The sequence below is a fragment of the Gossypium arboreum genome, chromosome 10, assembly GCF_025698485.1.
Source record: "Gossypium arboreum isolate Shixiya-1 chromosome 10, ASM2569848v2, whole genome shotgun sequence".
NCBI lineage: Eukaryota > Viridiplantae > Streptophyta > Magnoliopsida > Malvales > Malvaceae > Gossypium > Gossypium arboreum.
In genome coordinates, this window is record NC_069079.1 from 131,335,673 (window position 1) to 131,352,866 (window position 17,194).

Below are 17,194 nucleotides of genomic sequence, written 5' to 3' on the forward strand. Positions count from 1 at the left end.
TTAATTTTTAATTTTTTACTTAAAATATCAGAAGAAATACCATTAATGTTGAAGACACCAAATTTGACTGAGCGCAATAGGAAGACAACAAATGAAAAGAGAAGCACAGAGTTGGAGATGCGGGGTATCGATCCCCGTACCTCTCGCATGCTAAGCGAGCGCTCTACCATCTGAGCTACATCCCCGTGCGTGTTATGGAAAGAAGAATGTACTTACAAGAAAAGATGGATTAATATAGATAATCTTAATGATCTAAAGCAGCTATCAATTCCATGATTAAAGCAGAGCTAAAAAGGATTAATGAAGCTTTTTAACTTAAGTGGATTAACAGAAGGTAAAAAAAAAAGTCAGTTTAGTTTAGTTGGTTTTAATAAAAAATTAATTATATTTCATTTCATAAAGATTATGAATTTGGTTTAATTGGTTTTCGGTCTTTTTCAACTTGATTAATTAAATCAATGGATTGCTCGCTTTTAGATGTTCTAAAGTTTTAAAATGATATTATATTCGAATTATTACAAATAGAATATACAAATCAAACATGGTATATTTAGGTTAGAATAATTCTAGATAGGATTCACATGTGGCGATATTTAAATTAGAATGAATCTAGATAATATTTACATATTATTTATACAAGATCTTGAACTCGAGCACTAAAAGTTTGAAACCTCAAAATTTGACAATATGTGCCATGACCTTCTTCACATTTACCGTGATCATTTTTTTTAACTTTACGCTATGATATAATCAAAGTACAGATACAAAACTTGAATTAATATAATCAAACTATTGCAGTACAACCGAGTACAAAGATTAAAAAAATTCAAATAAAATCAACTAACTTAGACTAAAATCTATACATGGCATGGTACAGTGACCACTTAAACCTTAGAAATTTACATTTTAATTTTAATTTTAATAAACTATAGATATCAAGAGTAAACATAATTAAAAAAAGTGTTAACTTTTTTAATTTAATGTCTATAATTAATTAAAAATTAAATTAAAATGTCAATTGAGTCTTAACTTGGTTAGCATTGGTATTGTTGTCAGTGTAGGAAAATGTCGATTGAGTCTTAACTCGTGTTGGTGAGGGGTTATGAGTAGTTTTAGACATTGTATAAAAAATTAAAATATATCTGTTGACTTCATAATTTCTAATTGAGTTTGCTAATTTTTGCTGAGTATTATCTTCTTATTTACACCCCTAACCCCAGTTCTTCCTCTAACGAGTACTGATATTGTTGTCCTCCAATGAGAGATAGCCGAGTGCATCGAGTGTGGACCAATTCAACTCCAGTCTTCTCTTCTGTTTGATTAAACCCAAAATTTGGCAAATTCATGAGACTATCACCATGTGGAGGAAAAGTACCCCACATGAGACTATCATCAGTATAAAAATTAACTGAAAAGAGGAAAGGCAGCAGAGGGAAAGAGGAACTGATAAATAAATCAAGGACTAATAACTCTGTGTGGATCAACCCCACCTATCATATTACCTTTTCTTCTTCAAGCTGTGTTTCAAGTTTCCTCTGCTCTTTCTTCAACAGAGACTGAAAATGGGGGAATCTTGTCAGCAGAGATACAACTTCTGCAAAGCTGGTAACGATGATGGAAGCAGTAACAGAAAATGATCCACCTCTCAAAATGAGACTTCCCTTTGAGCTGAAAAAAGGGCAATCACGTGTTTTCCATCAGCTCCCCTCTAGTGTAAACATGAAGGCTATCGTTCAAAATAGAAAAGGATCCACCTCTTGTTTTCGTTTATGGAAGTTACCTATTCAGCTTGGTGTTGGGCTCAACATTGGTTGCCTTGCTTCTCAAATTCAGGTTATATAATCTTGTGGAAACATGATAAATTGGTGAATGTTTCTCAGTCGGAGATGTCATTCAAAGAAAAAACCCGGCATGTATGCCTACTTTTCCCCATAGAATAAAATTAACATGAATTTAAAAAAATGAAATAAAAGAAAAGAGAGGTGATTGGTCATCATCTGCCATGATAATCAATTTTTCATTTTCATCTTGCTTGTACGCAAAAAGCAAAGATTTTGTTCAGAATATGACATACTTTTCTACAGCTTAGAGCCGATTCAAAAGTTGAAGAACACTTTATGTGATTTCTGCTACATTATTAATGCTCATAATATCTTGTTAAAAGATTACTTTGATTTTTTTTTCCTGTAAAGTTAAGAGATCAAATAATGTAAAGGAAGTAAATTTCAACTTCTAGCACAATAGAGGGATTAGAAACAAAAATAAGCCTTGTAATATTCTCCCCGGCCATGTAAACTTCCTTTCAGACTAAAGAAGAAAAATGAAGTCACTGCCAAAACCAAAGGAAGGCGGGGCCTTGACCCGATTAACCAAATGGTTAAATTGGCAATCCCACAATTAAGTAATTGAAAAGTACTTGGAATTTTATTCTGTAATTTCAAAAAGAAAGGAGTTACTGCAAGTACAATGGAGAAGAATAAGAATAATCCTTATACCATGAGCTTCTTCTAAGCTCTTGCTGCTCATTTAGAATCAGTTTACGATCATTCACCATAGTCTCTCCTTTTTCCGTTTTTGTTGTTGTTGTTATTCTTGTTGTTGCTATTGTTGCCGTTGTTGTTACTGTTACTGTTGCTGTTGCCGTTGCCGTTGCTTTTGCTGTTGCTGTTTCATGCGATGGTTCATGAAGATGAATACATCTAAATCTATGTATTATAAAAGCAATAAGCAGCCATAGATTTGCAAGACATACAATGAATTCATTATGTCTTAAATTGATCACAATAATTTAGAATGCCACCTCCAACAAAGTGTCTCTCATGAAAATATTGAAAATATCGAATTCCAATACCATAATGACACGAGGAAATATGATGATTAGTGATATAAAGCCATAACAATAGTTAACGTCCTTAAAATAAAAATTAGAGATTATAGCAAAAAAGCATAAACCACTCATCTCCATTGAAAACTTTTTTATTGGCCCTTATTGATTAACACTCACACGCGATATTCCACGGTAACTTAATTTCAATGAAAAATACCCAGTGACAAACGTGTATGTCACAAGGAGCAACGTTTCTGCACCTTTCTTATCCATATCCTTATCGATCATCTTCCAAAATTTCCACTCATACAAATTTAAGAAATTTGAGATGTCATCGGTTAGTATAACAAAGAAAAGAAAAGTCCAGGCCGATGCAATCATACTTGCACACATCCAAATAAGCCTCACGAATTCTGCATAAAATTATGAGTCAATACTTAATAATGACAAACAAGTTTCATACTTCATAAAATAAATGAATACAAAATTAATAAATGTTGAGTGCAGTGGTAAGTCACATCGCACTTGTCGAAATCATTTTCAAATCGAGTTTTGAAAAATGGGAATCGATTTTAAAAACGAAAACGGGAGTCGCCACTAATCTTTTTAAGTGTGATTGAATCACTTTTAAAATATTTTGTTTTAAAATCATTAGTTTTGGTCCATGAAATAAAAGAACGGGTTCGGGAGTCGGTTACGTACGAGGAAGGATTAGCACCCTCATAACGCCCAAAAGTTGGTACCTAATTGATTATCAAATGTCTTTAATGTCGAAAAAAAAATTAAGATGTAGTCCTCTTTAAAATATTTTAACTTTGAAAATTGGGATTCACTCGCGTCAAAATATTGACATTAAGTTAACCCTTTTTTTGAAATTCCTATCTCGAAACAGCAAAACGCTATATCTAATAAGTTAGGACATATTGCTTTGAAATTCCAAGATAGTGGCTTGAGTTTAGAAAACCCTTAAAAAAACTTAGAAGGGTACTTAATTATTCGAATTCAACGAGAAAAGTGGCAACCCACTAAGTTAGGGCACTACTTTCTCAAAATTTCCAAACACCAAGCATTGCCTTTATATTTTTTGAAATCCTTGAAGTCTCATTTTTAAAATCGATGCATGAAGGAGCGCATTAACATGGTAAAACATAACATACAAGATAGTGTCGTAATCATTTTTTGAAAACGGGATCGACTTTGGTTTTGAAAGTGAAACTTAAAACGGGAACGGATTTGAAATTCGATCCTTTCTATTAATATCGATTTTAAAATTCTTGAATTAGCTCAAATCGATTGTTTAAAGATTTTCTTATCTCGAGATATCGAAATATCACATCCCGTAAGTTAGGACACAATACCGTGAATTCCCAATCAAAAGATCGTCTTTTAATTTAAATGAGAGTTTCGTGTGTTTTAAAACTCGAAAAGGATATTTAGCTATTTAGAAATAACGAGAAAATCGAAACCCCGTAAGTTAGGGCACAATTCCTCGATATCTCAAAATGCATAACATTGCCTTATTTAGAAAATTTTGTTTTTGAATAGTAGCGAATGCAATATTTAAACAACAAGTGTTATTTATTTGGAGTAAAAGTAGGACGATCCATATTGAATAAAACGTTGAAGTTTAATACACGATACGATGACGTGAGATAAAAATATAGTAATGTGCATAGAATGATAGTGCGTGGAATAATAATGCATGAATAAAATATTACACTAGTGAATGACAATAATATGAAAATATAAATAACGAATCATAGTACATGCAATAGCAACAATCATACAACATTTAAATGATAACATCAATAAATAAGGACCAATGAATTAAATGATAAAAGGTATAAAACAAATTAAAATAAATAAAGTGTGAACAAATGATAATAAATGAGTTTAAAATAAGTAATATAAAAAGGTGTCTTAAAATCCATTACCACACAAAGTAGAATTTAAAAAAGGAATAATTTTAAAATATATAATATGTATATATAAAAGGGTAAAATGATATGTAAAAACCTAAAATAAATAATAATAAAATCATTTGAAATAGGTAAAATGGGTTTAAAATAAGGTATATAAAATAATTTTAAAATAAGCAATATATAATAGTTAATTTAAAATGATATATAACAAGTTTAAAAAATATATAATATGTAAAAGAATTAAAAGGGACAATATAAATATACTTTGTAATAGTAACAATTCAAAGATAATAAAGAGAGAATTATTTGAAATACATAATATACAATATCTTAAAATATAAATTTTTTTAAAATAAATATATAATAATTTTAAAGAATTATAAATATCTAAAAAGCTTGAAATAAACTATATGTATACATATATATAATAGGTAAGGAATAAAAACAATAAATAATACATATAAAGTAGATTAAGGTAATATATGTATACATAAAGCTAAGTTAAGATAAATAATAAGAATTTGAATAATCAACACATTAAAATAAGTTAGAATAGATGTAAATAAGTAACATATAAAATACTTGAAATAATATGTACATAAAACAAACACAAAAAAAAGGTCAATAAGTGAATTAAATAGATTTAGGTCATGGCTAAAAATAAATTAAAATTCGAGGTATAAAAGTATAAATATTGAAAAGTTAATTAAGGATAAAAAACGAAAACCAAATAGGATCTGAGGACTAAATTTTAAAACAAAAGAAGACAGAAAATGGGGTTGATTGAATGGGGGTTGAAAAGGGAAAGGACTAATTGCATAAATCCCCCTTTTAGGGAAAATGCCAAACCGTCCTCTATACCAAACGGCATCATCTCATCATCATCATTTAAAAACAAAACCTTTCCTTTTCATTTCATCTCCAGTTCCTTTTTTCAACAGAAAGCCCCCTTTTTTTTTTTTGCTTTCTCTCCTTTCCCTTTTCTCCCCCCGTTTCTCTCTTTTTGGCTAGGGTTTTAAGACCCATCCTTGCCGCCGTCGTCTCGACTCCGCCATGGGTGGTGGTTAAAATTGCAAGGGACGTTTTTAGGCCCGTTTCAGAGCTATTCAAAGGCCACGTTTCCTTTAGCCCGAAGATGAGAAGGAAGGAGATCCTTTTACCCCCTTTGGAATCGACTCTGTCGGCGCGACTCCGGTGCGGTCCAGGTAAGTGTTTCCTTCCTTTTTGTTTAGAGAATAAATTTCTAAAAAAAAAAAATATGATATGAAATGTAAAAAATACCAAAAGAACATGAAAATAGAAATAGAAATCGACCTTTTCTCTTTTTTTTCTTTTTTGATTGCTTAATATGCGTGATACAATTTTTGTATCTTCAATCCCCCCTTTATAAATGATAGATTTTGGCTTTTTAAAGCCGATCTATGAAACATTCATCTCCTATTTTTTGGTTTTCGTTCTTTTGTTTATTCTTTCCCCCATCCCTCGCATGCTTTCTCTTGCTGTTGTTTTTGTCTCTGTTGCAGGTGTGTCAGGTGTGGGTGGTGCACGTGATGGCCAAGTGTTTGAACGTGCTGCCCAAGCACTTGAGGAGCGGCGGCTGAAAGAGGGGCTGGGGTTTTTGCTGCTGCAAATGTTTAGTTTTTTGGGCTAGTATTTTGAAATGGGCTAGGTTTGGGTAGGAACATTTAGGTTTGGGCTTTGGAGGTTGTTGGGTTTTGGGGTCATATTAGGCCCGGGCAAGGATTGGGTCGTGCAGCACTAATAAGGAGAACAATGTTCGAGTCTTATTAATAGAGACAATTATTAACCCCGAACATCAACTATAAAACAGACATGAAAAATACAAAGAAAAGAAGAGAGAAAAAATGGGAAGTGAATTAACCTGTCTCACTAACGAAATGTAATGGAGATTTGTATTGAGATGTGGGTGGATTACTCATAGGAATAGAACAAAATTAGGAGAATAATTCAAATGGGGTAGATTATGAGCACAAAATGAAATTATACAGTTTTGTGAATTAATAAAAACATGATTTTTAAAATAAATAACGAAGGATAAACATGATTATTAACAAGATTTTCACTATTTTTAAATTTTAAAAGCGGTATTTTAAAGATAATTTCAACTAAATTTAACATAGAATATATTATTATTATTATTATTATTTTATTATTATGGGATAATTCAGATTAAAATATATCAATATTAATTATTATATTTTAAAATTAAATTAAATCCACACACATCTTATTTTATTTATTAAATAAAGGCAGATATTTCAATAAATAATAATCTTTAAAATACTTCCATACTAACAATTTTGTTTGTTTTGGATTATAGGGACGTGTGCATGCATGTTAAAAGTAGAAGTTCTAAACGTTGTGAGTTCATGTATGATCATAGAAGCTAATAATATCAAACGTTCACTTTTAAAAATAATCATTCCATAATTTATATGTTTTGTTTACATACACTCAGGGGCGGCGAAGCCAGAATAATTTTTAGGGGGTCGAATGAAATTTTAAACTTTTATAATTTATATCTTTATAACTTTTAAAGGATTAAATCAATTTTTATAATTTTAAAGGAGACTAAAGCACAATTTTACCTTTATTAACTTAATTTTTTTTAAAAATTTTAAAGGCTTAAATAACAATTTTACATTTTAAAGGGCCGGAGCCCTGCCAATACTTGCTAAGTTAGATACATTAGTCTTGTTATGGACTTATTGTTTCAACTTGGGACTGATATTCAGCCTTATTAGTTAATGATTACTCACCATAGTATTTGTATTTGGGACTGTTACAATACATACAGGGTAAAGTTAGAAATTTTTTAAGGGGCTCAAATTTAAATTGTATATTTTTCCAATAGTAAAAATATAATTTTATCATTTTAATATTTATATCTTTATAATTTTAAAGGATTAAATAAAATTTATATTTTAAGAAAGCCAAAATGCAATTTTATCATTATAAATTTAATTTTTTTATAAATTTTCAAGGGGCTTAAATGAAAAAAAATTATTTTAAGAGAACTGGAGCCCTTACCAACTCCCTTAGCTACACCCTTGTATAGAGTTAGTTATGTACTGATGTTAATGCTATTGCAGTGATTTTTTTTTTTTGTGTTCTAATGTACTTTTAGGGTTTATTGGAATTCTATGGTCTTCCTCATCCTTCTATTTTAGTGGAAATTTCTATTGGTGTCCCAACAAGATTGCCTGAAGGGGTGGAATTTGATATGCATACACTGCCAGTAAGGATATTAAATGCCATTTCAGTATTGTTCAAGGGAGGTTGCTCTTTTGGTCGGTCCCAAACCCTCATCATTGGAGGTATTGTGTCCAAGATGTCTATTTTTGGTTATACTTAGGTTTTTATTTTCCATAATCCGAAAAGAGCCGAAACGGATTCATAAAGTTTAGGCAGTGTCTCACCACCAAGGAATCGTTTAGCATTTAGCCAAGTGGTATAGATTTGAGCCCCACCGAAGCTAAATCCTAAACATTTTTTTGGTGGCGAGGTGCTCCAAACTCTGTGAAACCTTTCAGGCTGTCTTCGAAGTATAAGAGATAAAAACCCAGGGATAAATGATAATAGACACTTCGAGCATGATACCTGTAACACCCCCTAACCCTTTTCCGTCACCGGAACAAGATTACGGAGTATTACCCCTCATTACAGAACAATTACAGATAATTCTTGATATTTACTGTTCAAAGCGAAACTATCCACTTGAGTCATAGCCACTAGCTACAGAACTCCAAATTAAGATCCGCTAATTTTCCCTGAAACTATACTCACATATCTTCTTACCATGATTTTTTCAGAATTTATGGTTTAGCTAATAAGTACAGTTTATTCTTTAAAATCTCCCCTATTTCTGTCTGACAGTTTCAACCCCTCTTCACTAAAAATTAATTATCTCTTCCTACAGAGTTCGAATTATGTTTCCGTTTGTTTCGCTTGAAAATAGACTCATTCAGAATTCTAAACATATAACTTTAATCCCCTAATTATTTTTCTCCAATTTTTTATGATTTTCCAAAGTCAAAACAGGGGAACCCAAAATCATTCTAACCTTGTCTCACAAATTTTTTTTATATCTCATAATTTACAATGCCATTACTTACATCGTTTCTTCTATAAGAAACTAGGCTCAATAAGATTTAATTTAATATTTTAATTAACTTCTAATTCAATTCCTATAATTTCTGGTGAACTTTCAAAGTTAAACTACTGCTACTATCTAAATCTATTTTAGTATAAAATGTTGATAACTAAGTTTATAACATCTTCATTTCTTTTCTCTACAATATTTACCATCACTCCCTCTTATTTCTCTTCACTAACATATCAAAAACATACCATTAGATAGTATAGCATATTAAATATAACTATGCATGTATAGGTAGATAATATCATCGTATGCATCATTTACATTCATTTCTCAAAATGACAACAAAAGACGACCTAGGTACATGCCATTACCAATAATAAACATATTTCTCTACTTACAATTTGGGATCGGCCTGGGATGCTGATTCAACGATTTGACTTTAACTTATCCTACGCACGAAAACAAACCGTACGCTGAGTATGAACTCAGTGGTATTTCTATAATTCGAACACTTAACAATATGAAAAGATAACATTCATTTAAAAGATCATATAACAATCACAATTATATAATTATTCATTACATCGATAAATTCTTTATACTAATTCAATTCTTATCATCTATTAACCCAAATAGCTTTTCCCAATAAATTCACAAATCATTTGAACAATAGTACTTTCCATTCATACGTCTCACTTATACTTCTGTTCATTATTCAATTTCAGTAAATAATAATCAACTATCACATTTCATTCAGTAATCCGTTATAATCCAAGCTCAATATCAGTCAATATTTTTCAGTATCAATCAATTTATCAGTTTCATTCAGTAGCAATTAGTTATTCAGCAACAGTCATTTGCTCAGTAGCAGTCAGTTATTCAGTAACAACCAATTTTTCAATAATAATTGATTATTCAATAACAGTTAATTATTCAGTAATGATCAGTCATTTTGTATCTTTATTTACCCCTATTAACATGACTCGGACATTGACGGATACACGGATTCCAACCCAACGCACTAGTATGGCACATTGTGCCTAAAACGGTACATAGTACCTGATCAGTATACGACACATAAGTGCTTGAAACGACACACGAGGTGCCTGAAATACGACACATAAAGTGCCTGATATACGACACATAAAGTGCCTGATCGACAAAACCGGTAAATCCCGTACTCTTCCAAATCTTATGGCATGCCAACTATATCCGACTTAACCCGATACAGTTAATAGGGTTATCGATTCACTTTCTTAATTCAGTATTACTTTTAATTCATTTACAATCAATTCAATTTCACTTTTCATCAATATACATTTCAATATCAATACTCATCCATCATCAATTCAAATTCCTTTTAATTCCACAATAGTCACATATTCATATTTTTAACATATAAATATAAATATAATTCAATTCAATCAATATATATATTATTCAATAAATTCATCATATACCAAATCAATTTATTTCCATTATAGAACATAAAAATTTCACTTCAACACTTGCAATATGCATTAAATAAAAATATAACAATTAATAATTAAGTTTGGATTATAGAAATACAAACTGTAATTTCTGAGCTAACCCTCATCGGCTTTGCCTTGTCCTTTCTTGGCCGAGGTTTCCGGCACAATGTTAGCTACGGAAATTAAAATAGTTATACTATTAATTACAACATTAATTATAATAAATAATTAAATTTCTAATCAATTCCTACCTTATTCCCAATTTTATCCTTACTAAGTTTACTCACTTTCCTAATTAAATTCACTCTCTATTTCTATTCAAATTTTATCCAAACTCAAATTGAACTATTAAAATTCCAGCATATTTTCCTAATTTTGAATTTTACTCAATTTAGTCCCTACAACATAAAACTTATAGCTTACTTCACAAATTAATCCTTTTTATCAATTCTAGCTTGAAGTTTATTCAATTAAATCCTTAATTCATCTTTTTATTCAACATGAACAATATCTAGTAATCTAATAGCTTTCAAAATATCAACTTAATTTCATCAAAACCTTATTCTAAGGCTTCTAAAACATCAAAATTAAGTAAAAGGAGCTTGATTGACTTACCTATTTAAGCTTCAAGCTTCAAATCCTTAATTTTCCCTTTTTCTTTTCTTTCTCCTTTCTTTCTTCCTTTCCCATTTTGCTCTCTGTCACTTTCTTTTTTTCTTTTATGTTTCATCTTTGTTTCTTTTATAACACACACACACATATATATATATATATATATATATATTAGTTTATATTAATAATTGTTTTATAAAAATCTATTTAATAACAAATATAATTAATACAATTGTACAATAATAATAAATAATAAATATCTATTTAATTACTAATATCTATATTACAAATGTTTTTATTTTAATAATTACACATGGACTCTATCTCAACCATACATTTGTCATAAATTTAATTTATTTTTCTAATATAATAAGATAAAATAATAATAAAACAACAAAATTTCTAAACATTTCCTTATATGCCGCCTCAACTTCCAAATGTAGCTTAATTGCCCATTTGGTCCCTACTATTTTCTTTTACCCTATAATTAAACTTTCACACTATATTCAACTTAATTCTTATACCTAGTTAATTTTAATTAAACTAAATTCACTTAATTAAACTCTAATTTACCACTCAATTAACTTCGTAAATATTTATTAAAATATTTACGAATCCATTTTTCAGAAACGAAAACTTAAAAATATACTTTTCTTATAACCGTAAAATTCGAGTCGTTACAATACCTTCACCTTTGAGGTCCGAAACCAGCCTAAAGAGAGACCTCCCCTCGACAAGTATATGTATAGAATTTGATCATTTTGATGCCGAATACTTGCTTAACTTAAATCAAGTAGATGGAAATTCAGTACCAGATGGGGATAGTTCAAATGTGTATGTGAATACTGATAATCCTAGGGAGTCATCGAACATACCTAGAGTCGTTCTTATGAATGCAGTTTGAAGCATGGACACGGACACGCAATTCGAATACAACACGATACGGATACGGCGACATGGTAGTTTTTAAAAAATTAGGACACAGACACCGTAGGATACAGCAATAAAAAATAATAAAATGTAAATATAATCAATTTTTTTTTTTTACTTTCTTACCCCATTATAAATTTATAACTATATAAGACAATACATTAACTATCTTTTTTTCTTTCTTACACAGCATTAACTATTTTTTTTTTCTTTCTTATGCAGCCCTTTTATTTTCTTCCCCATTAACCCTTTTTTCCCTTCTCATTTACCATCCTTTGCTCCGTATTTCATTCTCTGCAAAAAAAAAAAAAAACCCAGCATCATCATCTTCATATAAGCGAATCAGGTATGTTAAAAATCCCATAAATTATCACGATTAAATGTTAAAGTTCTTTTTTTCTGTTTACTAAAGTTTTATTCTTGTATATGTGTTTTTTTTCCGTTTCTGATTCAGGCCAAAGTAAAGTCCGGGAGTGTCCTTTTTTGACACGCTTCAAGGCGTGTCCGGTACGTATACAGCGGTGTCTGCGGCGTGTCCGTGTCGGACACCAGTACGACACTGGTACGAGGGGATTTTCCCCGTGTCGGTGCTTCCTAGGATGCGGTTTGAAGATCGAAAGCTCGTGCTAAGAAAAAATATGCCAGAGCTGATGAACTTCGCCACAAGATTATCGAATCAGGATACCAGTTAGCTACATTCAACTTGTCAAATTTGTAGTACTACTGTGATTCGAGATTGTTAACCATTGTGTATCTGCAGGGTCATAGACCTTCAAAACGAAGAGATTCTTGCTCAAAAGTATCAGATTCGACTAAGGTAACATTATCTCTGTAATTTCTTCGAAAAGAAAAGGGTTAGTCCAAGTAAAATGTAGAAGAATAGGAGTAGTGCTTATGCCGTGAGCTTTCTTCTAAGCCTCATTTAAAATCAGTTTATGATTAGTCACCATAGTCTCTCCTTTTGCCAATTTTTTGTTGTTGTTGTTGTTTCATGCTATGGTTGAAGATGAAATTTGTAACACATACTATATATTCATTATGTCTCAAATTGATGCCATCTTTAACAACGGCTTCAACCTTCAACCTTCAAGCTCCTCCTTTCTTCATTCGACGTTTAAGTTCTCTGCTTTCTGCACTCTTCTTTTAAGCTTCAGAATACTTCAAGCTCCCTGCTTTCTTCCTTCAAGCTCCCGATTCCTTCAAGCTCACTATTAGAATAGTGATGATGAAAGAGAATTATTCATTCATTCATGTGAAAACCAGGTGCACCTGTGTTCCTTATTTACAAGTGATATAACAGATTCGTACAAGGAATTATTTCATAGGACACAAAGGACAAAGGAGTAAGGACAAAGAAAAGGGTTAGTCCAAGTAAAATGTAGAAGAATAGGAATAGTGCTTATGCCGTGAGCTTTATTCAGTTTATGATTTGTCACTATAGTCTCTCCTTTTGCCATTTTTTTTTTGATTGTTGTTGTTGTTGTTGTTTTGATGCTATGGTTGAAGATGAATACATCTAACTCTCAGCACCAAATTTGCAACACATACTATAAATTCATTATTCTCAAATTGATGCCATCTTTAACAAAGTCTTCAATCTTCAACCTTCAAGCTCCTCCTTTTTCTTTCAAGCTCCTCTTTTCTTCATTCGACTTTAAGTTCTCTACTTTCTGCATTCTTCCTTCAAGCTGCAGATTACTTCAATCTCTCTGCTTTCTTCGTTCAAGCTTCCGATTCCTTCAAGCTCACTACTTTCTTCCTTCAACCCTCCTCAGAACATTTCTCATACCTTTCATTTTTTACTTCTTTCGGCCAAAATGCCTGGAAAGGAAACTATTGCATGGATAGCCCTTTCAGTAACGGCTTATATTGGGGTTCTCATCTTACTTGCACATTTTGCTTTAGGAGAAAAGCTGCTTAAAGTCTTTGTAAGTACATGGTATTACGTTCCTGTTCTGTTCCCTATTTGGCACTTGATTCTCCTCTCTCGTTATGTTTTCCCTGCTAATGTTTACACGAAGTTGGAGAGGCTGGAGATGCACAATGGTTAACAATCTTGAATCACAGTAGTACATTAGAACACACAAAAAAAAAATCACTGCAATACCATTAACATCAGTACATAAGTAATCTTTTTGATGTTATGGGCCTTTTTTATACCTCAACATCTGCCTTTTGATGTCTGCTCAAGGTCTCAACAATAAGCCTAGCAACCTCTTCAGGTGTTTTTGGTGGGGGTTTTGCTTCTTTCCATGCTTGCAATAGCTTCCCATACCTTAATGTAAAACAGACCAAAAATAGTCAACCTGATGGTGTTGATAATCATCATTATCATCACATATGTTAGTTACCATTTGACTTGAGCCTTCCTTGATGATACAACATGCTGACTGAGATCTTCCGGGACCTAGAAGAAACCAGTTTCCAATTTTAAACAAAAAAATAAGCTTTTTTTCAGCTCAAAAAGATCAACAAAGAGAACAAACAAAAATAATCATTTCCTGGGATGTGGTTTCAAAGTTGAAGTGATCATAGGCAAGAGCTGAAACCCCAGGAGCTGTAGTGGTATAAGGTGGCCCTACTGAATCAGAATCCCCACTGGTGGAGGGTTTGCAACATTTCCCGTATAGGAACCTAAGAGCATTTCCCATTTACAAATGCTAAAGTGTTTCAAAACATACATATATGAAACATTAGTAGCAAATGGCCTCAACTCAAACACGCTCAAACAGAGGCAAATAGAACATTAGAAATGACCATAATTACACTCTAGTACGAGGATGGAAAACTAACAACCAAGAGAATTGCTCCTGAGTTTGTAATTTACTAAAATGTCCATTGCTGGAATAAAAATTGCTGTTTGGATAGATTCAAGCAGAAGAAATTTCATCATTTTTGAACAAAATATTTTCAAAATTTACTCACAAAATACAAATATTTTTATAAAAAAAGTTTGAACAACTTTAATTGAAATCAATAGGGATAAACAGAAATTATATTGGAGGGCCCAAAGACTGCCAAATGGAAGATAGTTTTGAAGGAATTTCCATTGCAAACGGAGGATTTTGGTTTGTTATAGTAGAGGTAGAAAGTATGAGTCCTGCATCCAATTAAAAGAAATTGAATGATATTACTATAAATAATGATCACAAAACAACTGAATATTTATATCTGAATAAAACATCATACCTCACTTCCCTAAATATAGAATTGGGAACTCGTTGAACCGGGGTGATTGTGCTTCCTTTGGCAACGGCCTGTGATGATTGGTTATAGAATCTCATAGTTGATGAGAAGTCATCACCCAAAAGTTTATGTAGAAGAAGAGGCGTTGGCGGCTCCAAGTACATTCCTGTTTTGTTCCCTATTTGGCACTCTCCCTGTTTTCCCTGCTAATATTTACGATGTTGGGAAAATATGGAATTATAATTAAAACATGTCTAGAGTTCGTTACCAACTAGAGGCTCTTTTTTCCTATATAAAATAAATACTTGGAATGATATGGACCAACATTTTGTATGGATTTATTACTTTTTAGGAGTAATGAATTTATGTTCATCTAGGTTTGTAATACTCGGTTTTATGTTTACAAATAACATAATATTTATCGACCTCTCCTTTGTATCAACGCATTCTATCCATCATAATTTAACTAATAGAACAGTGGCATTAGGAACTTTATCCTTTGTATTATTGTTATTACGTAATTTCGTTAAGAACATTGATAACGTTTTGTATAATGCAAATGTTGTTCATCCACCGAGTGAAGGTGATGAAGAGGCGCAAGCAAAGGTGAATCAAGTTTTGCCTCGAGGAACGTACATGGTTGACACCATGTCAATTCTACTCCAAGCCAGGCGATGTTTACTCTCATGCCTTGGAGCAAGCGTACTCATACCGGCGGTAGGCTCAACCTCAAAACTAGAAGTAGGTGCAAGAGGGTGACGTGCTCTCACACCTCAGAGCAATCTCAATCTCGACAACAGCTTGAGTTGAGGCCTCCTTGCTACTAATGCTTTCATATATGGTTTTGAGACACTTTAGCATTTGTAAATGGGAAATGCTCTTAGGTTCTTATATGGAAATGTTGCAAACCCTCCACCAGTGGGGATTCTGATTCAGTAAGGACATCTTATACCACTACAGCTCTTGGGGTTTCAGCTCTTGCCCATGATCACTTCAACTTTGAAACCACATCCCAAGAAATGATTATTTTTGTTTGTTCTCTTTGTTGATCTTTTTGAGCTGAAAAAAGCTTATCTGTTTGTTTAAAATTGGAAACTGGTTTCTTCTAGGTCCCTGAAGATCTCAGTGAGCATGTTGTATCATCAAGGAAGGCTCAAGTTAAATGGTAACTAACATATGTGATGATAATGATGATTATCAACACCATCAGGTTGACTATTTTTGGTCTGTTTTACATTAAGGTATGGGAAGCTATTGCAAGCATGGAAAGAAGCAAAACCCCCACCAAAAACACCTGAAGAGGTTGCTAGGCTTATTGTTGAGACCTTGAGCAGACATCAAAAGGCAGATGTTAAGGTATAAAAAAGGCCCATAACATCAAAAAGATTAGTTATGTACTGATGTTAATGGTATTGCAGTGATTTTTTTTTTTTGTGTTCTAATGTACTACTGTGATTCGAGATTGTTAACCATTGTGTATCTGCAGGGTCATACACATTGTTTTTGAAACATAGATCTGCTCCTAAAATTGATCTCTAAGGGGAGCATTGTACCATAATTCGGCATGCTCAACTCAAACATATGAACACCATTTAACAAACAAAGACGTAACATCGTATTCATGTCAGCCGAATCGAAACATCTTCATGTAGGGCCAGAGCTCCATTCAAATTTTCTGAGCATAGATTTGCATAAAGATCTGTTCAGCATGCAAAATCCCCATCGATACAATCCATAAACTACCAAAATCCATTAAAAAGAAAAAATAACTATATACAAATCAGTCATAATAATCTATTATCTCAATAGCAAATACAGTAACAGTTGAAAGAACAAAAGATGATAAAACAAATGATCATCAAAGGATACACAAAGGGAACAAAAAATAAGCAGGTGGATCAAATTTAGCTCTTTTTCAAAGCATCTAGAAGACAGCAGCTACATCAATTGAAAAGCTACAAAAATGAATCAATTTAGCCCTTTTAAAGCATTTATAGCCATAAACAAGCATGCATAAATGATAACCTTTCGGATATCTTTAGGAACACCAAAGCCATTGCAATTCATTTGTCCAACAAGTACTTGCATATTGGTATCACCAGCTTTAGCTTCCTGTGCATCA

The 17,194-nt window shown here is 32.0% G+C and overlaps 1 long non-coding RNA gene and 1 other non-coding gene across 2 annotated transcripts; one reads left to right on the forward strand and one right to left on the reverse strand.

Moving 5' to 3' along the window:
- Positions 1-112: 112 nt before the first annotated feature.
- Positions 113-185, reverse strand: TRNAA-AGC (transfer RNA alanine (anticodon AGC)). The gene has a single exon. It is a non-coding gene; the product is annotated as a tRNA-Ala (tRNA).
- Positions 186-15,944: 15,759 nt separating this feature from the next.
- Positions 15,945-16,581, forward strand: LOC128281483 (uncharacterized). The gene is made up of 2 exons (XR_008271697.1): positions 15,945-16,237; positions 16,314-16,581. It is a non-coding gene; the product is annotated as an uncharacterized LOC128281483 (long non-coding RNA).
- Positions 16,582-17,194: the final 613 nt, after the last annotated feature.